Genomic DNA, 10,563 nt, shown 5'->3' with positions numbered 1-10,563 from the left:
GTAATAGACCATTTTACCCCTCCATGACCCAAAATCCCTATTGCTGACCAAACCCTAAAAGTCAATGAAAGTCAACTCAGTCAATGGTCCAACTTTGACCAGACTCGCTGAATGCACTCATGGGACTCAGCGAGTTCATGCGCATCTTCTGAATCCTTCAAAGGCCTCACTTGGTTCGTCGAGTTAACCTTTCACTCGGTGGGTTACCACTGATCACGAATCACGGGGCAACCCGACTCGACTCATCGAGTTCTCTCATGGACTCGACAAGTTTCCTCCATGGCAACTCCTAAATGACCATCTGACGTCAGATCTATTTGTCTATCTTATAGATCTGACATTTAAACACTCAAAAGTCATGTAAAGGTCCAACCTTTATGCTCATGCATCACTCATATGGCTCTATTTGATGAATTAGCTCTTAATATGACAACCAAGATCCAAAACCCAAAAGGGACTGCATAAAGCTGGATGAATGGACTCTCTGGACCTCTCAAGGTCCAGATATAAGGTCTATTTCTCATTAGGACTTCTCATGCTTCTTATTCCAACTCAAGAAAGAGTAAAGAAACCCATGATTCAATAAGTCTACACAATAAAGAAGAAAAGGGCCGAATTACTACCTCAAAGTGAAGCCTCCTTGCTTGAAAGTCTTAGAACGACAACCTCCTTTGGTCCTTCTTGCTGGATCACTTCTCCTCCTTAGCTAAATCACAACAAATGGCTCAAGATGGCTCTCTCTCTGTGTCTCTCTCTCTCTGTCTCTCTCTCTCTCTCTCAGTTCACACGCTCAAATATGCTAGGGTTCTTTTCTCTGGAAGGGTGGCTGCAAATGAAGGCCATAAGGTCCCTTAAATAAGGCACAGGCCCAAGGATTTAGGGTTTCTGCCAACAGCACGGACTCGTCGAGCCCATTCACCGACTCGTCAAGTCCACTCATTAATCCGAGTCATCATTCATGATCCTACTCGACGAGTTAGGGAATCAACTCGTCGAGTCACTCCTCATATCTCAATAAATAATCAAATGACCATACCTGGGAATCCGGATGTTATAGGAAATTAGGTCCGAGTCTCTTAGGAACTTAAGTCAAAGTTGAAACTATGACTAGTATACTTGGTTCTTCAATTTCACATGAATCTTAGAACCAGTATATAGAAAATGCAAATAAACTAACAAAAACGAATTAAAAACATTATTTATGACTATAATAGAGTTATAAGACTCTAAAATAATTTGAAGTCTCAAAAATTCATATTATTTTGATAACTGAAAATTTAATAAATCTGAACCCTAAAAGCCCTAAAAACCTAAATTGTATAAATTCAACCTCAAAAATTCAATAAAGCTAATTATGGACATTATAATAATATTTATAATAATTAAAATTAGGAAAATATAATCAAGAGAAATATTATTTAAAGTATTAACATATATCCTTAATTATTATTTTAAAACAAAAGATTTTATGGAATAAAAGCTAGACAAATATATATTTTATTAAAAACTAGATAATTTTATTAAAAAAAAGGGGTGGGGGGAGAGAGATTTTATAAAAGAAAGAGGAGATAGGGAGCCTCTTTCATCCAATTTTCAGCCTCCCTTTTCCCAATGCGCTCTTCCACTTTCCAAGACACATAATCACTTCTCTCTTCCCCACAATCTTCACCTCTTCATTATCTCTCACACTCCAACTCTTCTACCACTCAATCCTCTCTTCCTATCTCTTCTATCCACGAAATTTTTCAGTATTATTCTTGTATTGTCTCCTTCTTCTACTCAGTTCTCTCACATAATTATGTGGTGTTATTAAAGGTAAAAATGATTTCTCCATCTCTTTTGCTTGAAGTTTTAATATTTTTCTTGTATTTTCTTCTTCTACTACTCAATTCTTATAAAAGATTATGAACACATAAACATACACACACATACAATTTTGATGATGGTGGTGTTAGGATTTCACCCAAAAACAACATGCATGTTGCAAACGGTGAAATCACATGACCACATACACCCTAAGTTTTCTTCAAAAATGACTTCTGAACACTTCTAACACCATGCGTGATCCTTGAACCGACATGCATGTGATGATCTTCAAGCCTAGATGTTAGATGTTCAAAGTTTATTGCTAAAGGTTTTCAAATGTGTTCATCAATGATTTTATGTACACTAAAATACCCACAAGTAATTTTCTGCCCAAATATGATTTTTCCTAGAATCCCACCAACAAAATGAGAAGTTTTGGAAATTTTCAGGAAACAACTTACATTTCTCGAATTATTATAATTATTACAAGAAAATAGAGAAATAATTAACATAAAATACTTTTTATTGCCAATAAATTCTTGGAAATTGTTGATCCGACCTATACGGTTAGTCAAGACATTCCATAAAGCTACAAACATTTCTATGATTGTTTCCTATTGGTTTCGAATTTATTTTTGTTGAAGAGAAATATATAGTAAAATACCGTTATGAATGTCCAAAGACATATTTAAGAATTTTTGCATCTTTTGGACATCATAAGGACTCGACGCAAAATTTTACAGATTTTTCCATGACAGTTTCTTATGTTTCCTGATTTAATGAATGTTTAAGGGACTAAATTGACGACAGATAGCTATACTTCCCCAAAAATTATAAAACTTCATCAAAATATTGTATATAACATGTTAATCATAAATAAAAATTCCTATCAATTTTGTTTACTATTTAGTAATTTTTAATGAATTAATGCTTATTTATGAAAATAATTCATGGAGAAAACGTTAAACTGTTCTAAAAATAAGAATAAATTACCATTAACTTTTGTATTATAGTTTAACCACAAATAAAAAGTCTACGGAAGTTTTATGAACTCTTTATTATTTATTTTCATTTTCAATAGAAGAAATTCACAAAAATCATAAAAATAGGTTAAGTTGTTAAAAAACCAATTTTGATATTTTTCCTAGTATATATGAATAAATTAACAATTGTACAAAAATTTTGAAGAGTTATAAAATTACTTTTCTATTTATGCTATGTTTCTTACATTAAACACACATAAATATTAAAAACTAGACTATACCATCTGAAAACTACTTTTAACATTTTTTCCTGATTATATCCAACGTGTGTTAGTGGTACAAAAAGTTTGAGGATTTATTTAAACTATTTTCTATATATTTATAATTTCCTAAGATTAAACATCCATAAATCCAATTAATAGACTCCACTGTTTGAAAATCATTTTTGATATTTTTTCCAGTTTATATACATTTTGTAACAGGTGTATAAAAAGATTTATAATTTTTCTTAACTGCCTACTAGTTTTCCATGAATTTGTGATGCTTCAAGTGGTTAAATATGAGAAAAATAGCTATACATATCGAAAAAGCATGAAACATTTTCTGGAAATATTTGACTACAATTGGAACACAAATAAAAGGTTTTGTGATTTTTAATTAAAATTTTTTATTTATTAGAATTTCTTGGTGTAAAACACAATTAAATTACAAAATCCAGGTTTTATTGATCAAAAGTAGCATTTAATAATTTTCTCAGTTTAGGGATACTATGAAACAATTACAAAAAACATCTTAGAATTTTTCATGACCATTTACTAATTTTCCATGATTTTTTGGTTATTCAAAAAATTTAAATGGTGAAAAATAATTAGAAAAAAAATTCATTAAAATTTTTCATAACCTCTTTGAATTTAGTTAAAATTGAAAAACAAAGTTTTGGATATCTTATAACCTATTTGATTTTGTTTTGAATATTTAATCAGTTGAAACACCTTCTAAAATGTTATAGTTACACTTCAATTAACATTGCCAAAAATGGAAATTTTCACTTAAATTTGTATTTAACAAATTGATCCATGGAAATCTGAATTTACAGTAAAATGTTTGTAACTTATCAATATCAAAATTTTGACACAATATTGGCATAATTCTATTGTAGTAGTAAGTATAGTAACGTTAGATTTTCAACTAGAGACTTACTAGTGTGTAACCTTATCGTAGGGAATCAATAGTAGTTTGTGAGGGAAGTTAGCTCAAGGCATCACAAATACCTTCATGCATCATTGTGAGTATTCACAACCCCTATTTTCGGTTTATACGTTTTGGGGCAGAAAAGCATCTCCTTAACTATTTTGGTTCGTTGTATTTATTTTGACTCGTATAAACTTGGTTTCTATATTTTGCATGTATCTGTATGTTACATTAATTCACGAGGACTGTATTGCGGTTAAGTCCCTGGAATCATTTGACACAACTCCTTAGAATAAATTACATGAGTGGTCCCTTTGGTTTGGGGTAATTTGCACTTTTAGTCCCTAACTTATATTTTTAACTCGGAAGATCCCTATTGTTTGTTTTTGTTACACACTTGGTCCCTACAGTTTGTTTTTGTTACGCGCTTGGTCCCTATCTTACCTAAAAAGAATATTATTTAAATATGGAAAAAATGAGGAAGTAGGTAAGGTAAGGTGAGGAGGTAGGGTTTTGGGGTGTGTTTATTTAAATAAATTAAAAAATCAAGGCCAAAAATAGTCTTTTTAAGTAAGACAGGGACCAAGTGCGTAACAAAAACAAATAGTAGGGACCTTCCGAGTTAAAAAATTAAGTTAGGGACCAAACCTGTCAATTACCGTAAACCATAGGGATCATTCGTGTAATTTACTCAACTCCTTAACTCTTTTGAGCCCATGGTCATTATGGATAACGTTATTACGAGGTAGACAACTCCTCACTCACACGATTCACAAAGTGCATTTTACCATTTTATTCACTATGTTTGTGATACGCATAATAGTCAATAGGGCACAATTTAGTCATTAGGCTTGGGTTGTGAAATCATTGATGGAATCTTTCTGCACATACAAAACTTGTATACTCATTTTAGCAACGAAACTTGTATGCTAATTTTAGCAACGAAACTTGTATGCTCATTTTAGCAACAAAACTTGTGTACTCATTTTAGCAATGAAATTTGTATGCCCATTTTAGCAATGAAACTTGTATGCTCATTTTAGAAATGAAACTTGTATCTCATTTTAGCAATGAAACTTATATGCCTATTTTAGCAACAAAACTTGTATACTCATTTTAGCAACGAAACATGTATACTCACTTTAGCAACGAAACTTGTATACTCACTTTAGAAACGAAACTTGTTTTCTTGTTTTTGCAATGAACTTTATTTCCCATGAGAATATAAAATTTGAATCTCATTTTGGCAACATACTTTATTTCTCATAATGACAACGAACTTTGTTTATGCAAACTTATTTACTCATTTTCGCAATGTACATTCATTTATGGGAACTTTTATCAGAAATTTGATTGTTATTCATGAAACCAATATTTCTGTAAACCTCTGAACTCACCAACTATTTTTATAGTTGACACTCAGTTTACATGCTTTTTCAGGAATTATCGAGTAAGTGGCACATAGAAACATATCACTTGTAGGAGCATTCACATGTGTCGTTCTTTTTATACGTTGTAATTACTTTCAAAAGTTGTTCAAACTTATTGTAATTTGTAAAGCTTTTAATACTATGGTTGTTGTTTTATTTTAAATTTTGCTATGAGACCCGTTGTATTGTCGCGTCCCTTGTTTCCGCTTTAGTGGGGTGTGATAGAAATGGTATCAGAGCTGAAGGTTATAGAGAATACTGGTTTTTCTTTGGAGAAACCTATCTATAGCGAAAAAATTTCAAAATAACTTTCATAAATACTAAACATACTACTGGTATAACTAAGTCGAGTACACATTATCTGTCACACCCCCGAACCAGACGGCGGAAACGTCCGAGGGCTGTTGTGACTCAATTGAATACCATTACAGTGAATATACATGAAACATAACATCATTCATCACCATGCATTGAAATAGTACAACTGGTAGTGTTTACATTTAGTAAATTATTTTAAACATTACATTCCCAAAAGTAAATTGTTCGATACTAGTTAAACAAACAACAAGACATCACAGAGTACATTTTTCCCTTCGGTTTACCTTTTACCTGAGAATACAAGTATTTTGAAAAATGTCAACATATGAAATGTTGGTGAGTTCATAAGAAATGTTTGAAAAATAATGTTTTGTATTGTTTTGAAAACCACCAGAAAATCCGATATTTTCTGAAAAGAGTATCGTATATAAAAAAAAAGTGTGAAGATCCGTAAGTATGCTTGTTTGTTTCTATAAATGTGAAAAATGTTAGACTTGGTATGCATCTCGTAGGTGTATGTATTGAAAACCCTAGGAAAACCCGATGTTTTCCTAATACCTTAAATTACGCATTTTATGTTTGGTTATTCCGTTGCAACGTGTGTATTCGATGATTCCAGGTGACATTAGATTAAATGTGTATTGTGAATTGTTATAAACACGCGTTAATAGAAACGACTAGTTTACAACTACACTAACGACCCCTTAGGCGTCGTCCGTACTATTCACTTAATCCAACCACCCTGACTTCTCATAGCCCCACAACCGAGGAGAAAAGAGGGCACGAAGACCTCGATAATCCGTAAGTCGTTCAAGGCTATCGTGAATGCGAAGGGCCCTTGGCCCAACCCGCATTTGTGAATTCTCGACTTTACTAGCAGTACCAAAGGACCCTTGGGGCCCACTAGCACAAAAGCCATTGAAAGTCCTTTTACACGGAGTTAGGTCATATAAGACCCAACAACATGTAAGCAAGTTGCCTTCGGGCCTAAAGATCTGGTCATTGGGCTAGCTAGGCCCAACAAGCAAGATTTGACACTTTTGGGCCCAAAGATGGTGTATCGACGTCTGTGTATTCCCACGTATGTATTGACTTCCCGAAATTTCCGCGTGTGTATAGAATATCGTCGTGTATTAAGTTTTGTTTCGTTATTGATTCGAGACCGAATCAATTCGTTTGATAATGATTCTGGTATTGATGGTGTATTATGTTTTGTCGCGAGTCGCGGTACTAGTATTTTATCACAACGGATTTATTGTTTAAAACATTGGAGTTTTTCTTTTTGCAGCCCCTTTCTTGGATAAATTTACACTTTTAACCCTTTGAATAAACGAATTTCCATTTTAGTCCTTAAAGCATTTTTCATGACACTTTAGTATCAAAACTTGTTGAAAAAGTATTTTTCAGCTCAAATTTATTTGAAAAACAGTTTTAGTCCCTCAAAATGAAGCTTTCTCGGCTGAAACCTCATTTTTCGCAACTTTTACACTTTTGGCCCAAAATAGAAAATTTTTGCATCTTTGGTCCTTTTTAAATATGAAAAGTATTTTTAACCCTTGAAATGGACTTGGGGCACTAGTAGTCCCTGTTTTACAGAAAAGTACAGTTTCAGCCCTTCAAATTTGAAAATCTCGCATATTGGGCTTTATTGGGCCGAAAAATTCATTTTTGGCCCATTATGCTTAAAATTTTACATTTTAATCCTTCAAAAGAGTATATTTCCATAAAATACTTTGTTAAAACTGTTTTGTCTCATTTCAACCATCAGAATTCATATTTTGTCATTTTGGGCCCTTTAATTTTGTATTTTTAACATTTTGAGTCCAAAAATGGGTTTTTAGCCCAAAGAAGTTCATATTAACCAACTTGGTTATTTTTCTAGAAATGATTTGTATGTAGTAATATAATTTATACTAGTATCATATAACCTAATGTAAATCTCGGTTTTAAGGACTTTTTGACTAGATCCAACACCACAATCACATAAGAACATAAATATAAACATAGAAATCACACAAAGCATACATATACACAAAGATCTACACATTTGCTTGTCTTCCCCCCCCCCCCCCCACAAAACTTATAAAACCGAAAAATAGGGGTTATGAAGCTCACCTTTTCTTGTGGTTTCGAATTGAAGAAGAAAAGAGAAGAGTTTGTTGCTATTTCGGCCCTTGTAACCTTTCCTTGGAAGATCTCGAATTTAAGGAGCTTCTAAGGTGCAAGATCACAAGATTGAATGAATTTAGAAGAGATTTTGATGAAGTGAAGGGAGTTAGATCATAAGTTATCCATTAACTTACCTTAGATGATGAATTACTTTATGAAGATCCTTAGACTTCAAGCCAAATTTTCGAGATTTTGGATGGAGAGAGTGGATGATTCTTGAGTAATTTAGAGAGAGTTTTGTGAGGTGTGTGTGTTCATTTCTTGCTCTCGGCCGAAGGAAAAAGAGGGAGAGGGAGAGAGAAGATTGATGAGATAGTGCATGGATACTTGGGTTATTTGCATGGATAACCTCCATTTAAAAAAGAGGTGGAAAGGCATAAGTCAACTCTTCCCCATGGATTGGGCTTGGGCTTGGGCCGAGATTTGGAGAGGAAAAGGGGATTTTTGGGCTTTATTGCCCCTAAGCCCATATTAGAGTTAGGTTGAATGATTGTTGGCCCTATAAAATATAAGTGTGATTTTTATGCTTTATTAGGCTAGATTAGGTTAATTATGGTCCATAATAGTTCATAATATTTAATTTATTTCATTCTAGGCCCAATATGGCCCAAAATGTTGAAATAAATGAAAGTGGGTCCAATTAGAGCCCATTTAAAGGTTCTAAGCCCAAGATAGTCAAATTGGAAGCTTATTGGTCCATTGGGCCCAATAAGGAAGTCCTAGTCCAAAATAGACCTAAACAAGAACTTCTAGGGTTTCCAATTGCTTGTTGACTATTTGTAGTGCTTGTATGAAGTTTTTGATGGAAAACTTGTTGTTATAGATTAAGTATCATGCATGCTTTCATGCCCTAGATTCATAATTCTTACTTAAGTGTTGAAGTTACAAGGCACAAAATTCTAGTTGTGACATCATCCCCCCGTTAGAGGGAATTTCGTCCCGAAATTCTGTTTGAAAGCTAGATTTGAGAATGCTAGAATAGGTGAGGGTACTTTTGCTTCATTTGATCTTCGCGTTCCCACGTGAATTCTGGCCCACGCTTCGCGTTCCACCGTACTGTCATGATCGGGATGTGACTTTGCTTAGTACGCTTCACCTCCCTGTCCATGATTTCAACCGGTTCTTCGACGAACAGGAGATTCTCGTTGATTTTGATCTCGTCAAGGGGAATGACGAGTGTTTCATCCGATAGACACTTCCTTAGATTAGAGACATGGAACATGGGGTGTACACTGTTTAGCTCTGCGGGTAGTTGCAGTTTGTATGCCACTGGACCTATTCGGGAGATGATTTCGAAAGGTCCAATGTATCGTGGGTTCAGTTTTCCTCGTTTCCCAAAACGAATAATTCCTTTCTAGGGTGAGACTTTTAATAGTACTCGATCCCCGACCTGAAATTCTAAGGGCTTTCATTGTTTATCGGCGTAGCTCTTTTTTCGGTCGCGCAATGCTTGTAATCGAGCTTTGATTTGAATGATCTTTTCCGTGGTTTCACGAATGATCTCCAGTCCCATTAGCGCCTTGTCCGATGTGAGTGCTTTTGCTAACTGGGTGTCGCCCACCTCAGCCCAACATAATAGTGATCTACACTTACGCCCATATAGTGCTTCGAAAGGAGCGACCTTGATGCTCGAATGGTAACTGTTGTTATACGAGAATTCGACAAAAGGTAAATGGGTATCCCAAGACTTCCCAAAGTCTATCACACATGCGCGAAGCATGTCTTCGAGCGTTTGAATGGTTCGTTCACTTTGACCATCCGTTTGTGGATGATAAGCGGTGCTCATGTCGAGATGAGTTCCCAGTGCTTTCTGGAGTGATTGCCAAAAACATGAAGTGAACCTACTGTCTCTATCCGAGATAATAGACACTGGTACTCCATGGAGTCTCACGATTTGTCGAATGTATAAACGTGTCAATCTCTCTATCTTGTAGGATTCTTTTATTGGCAGGAAATGGGCAGATTTCGTGAGTCGGTCGACTATTACCCATATGGTGTCTAGTCCATCGGACGCTTGGGTAGCTTGGTCATGAAATCCATAGAAATCCCTTCCCATTTCCACTCAGGTATTATCGGTTACTGCAATAACCTTGAGGGCTTCTGGTACTCCACCTTTACCTTGGCACAAGTAAGGCACTTACTAACATAGGTGGCAATTTCCGCCTTCATGTTAGGCCACCAATAGTGTTGTTTAATATCCAAATACATCTTGTCTGAGCCGGGATGGATGGAGTATCGCGTCTTGTGAGCTTCCTTCATGACTACCTCCCTAAATCCTCCGAGTTTAGGGACCCAAATACGATTCATGAAATAGTATACTCCGTCCTCTTTTGCCTCTAGATTCTTTTCCATTCCGCGTAATGCTTCGCTTGCTCTGTTTTCCGTCTTCATGGCCTCTGACTGGGCTACCCCAATCTGAGTGGTTAGGTGAGATTGGATGGTTATTGAGAGAGTTTTCGTACGACGATTAGAGTACTCCTTCCTGCTCAATGCATCAGCTACCACGTTGGCCTTGCTTGGGTGGTACTTGATTTCACACTCGTAATCGTTTAATAATTCAACCCATCTTCGTTGTCTCATGTTCAACTCTTTCTGGTTCAAGATGTGCTGAAGACTTTTGTGATCTGTGAAGATGGTGCACTTTGTACCATAAAGGTAATGCCTCC

The sequence above is a fragment of the Lactuca sativa genome, chromosome 2, assembly GCF_002870075.4.
Source record: "Lactuca sativa cultivar Salinas chromosome 2, Lsat_Salinas_v11, whole genome shotgun sequence".
NCBI lineage: Eukaryota > Viridiplantae > Streptophyta > Magnoliopsida > Asterales > Asteraceae > Lactuca > Lactuca sativa.
This window is presented reverse-complemented; position numbering follows the sequence as displayed.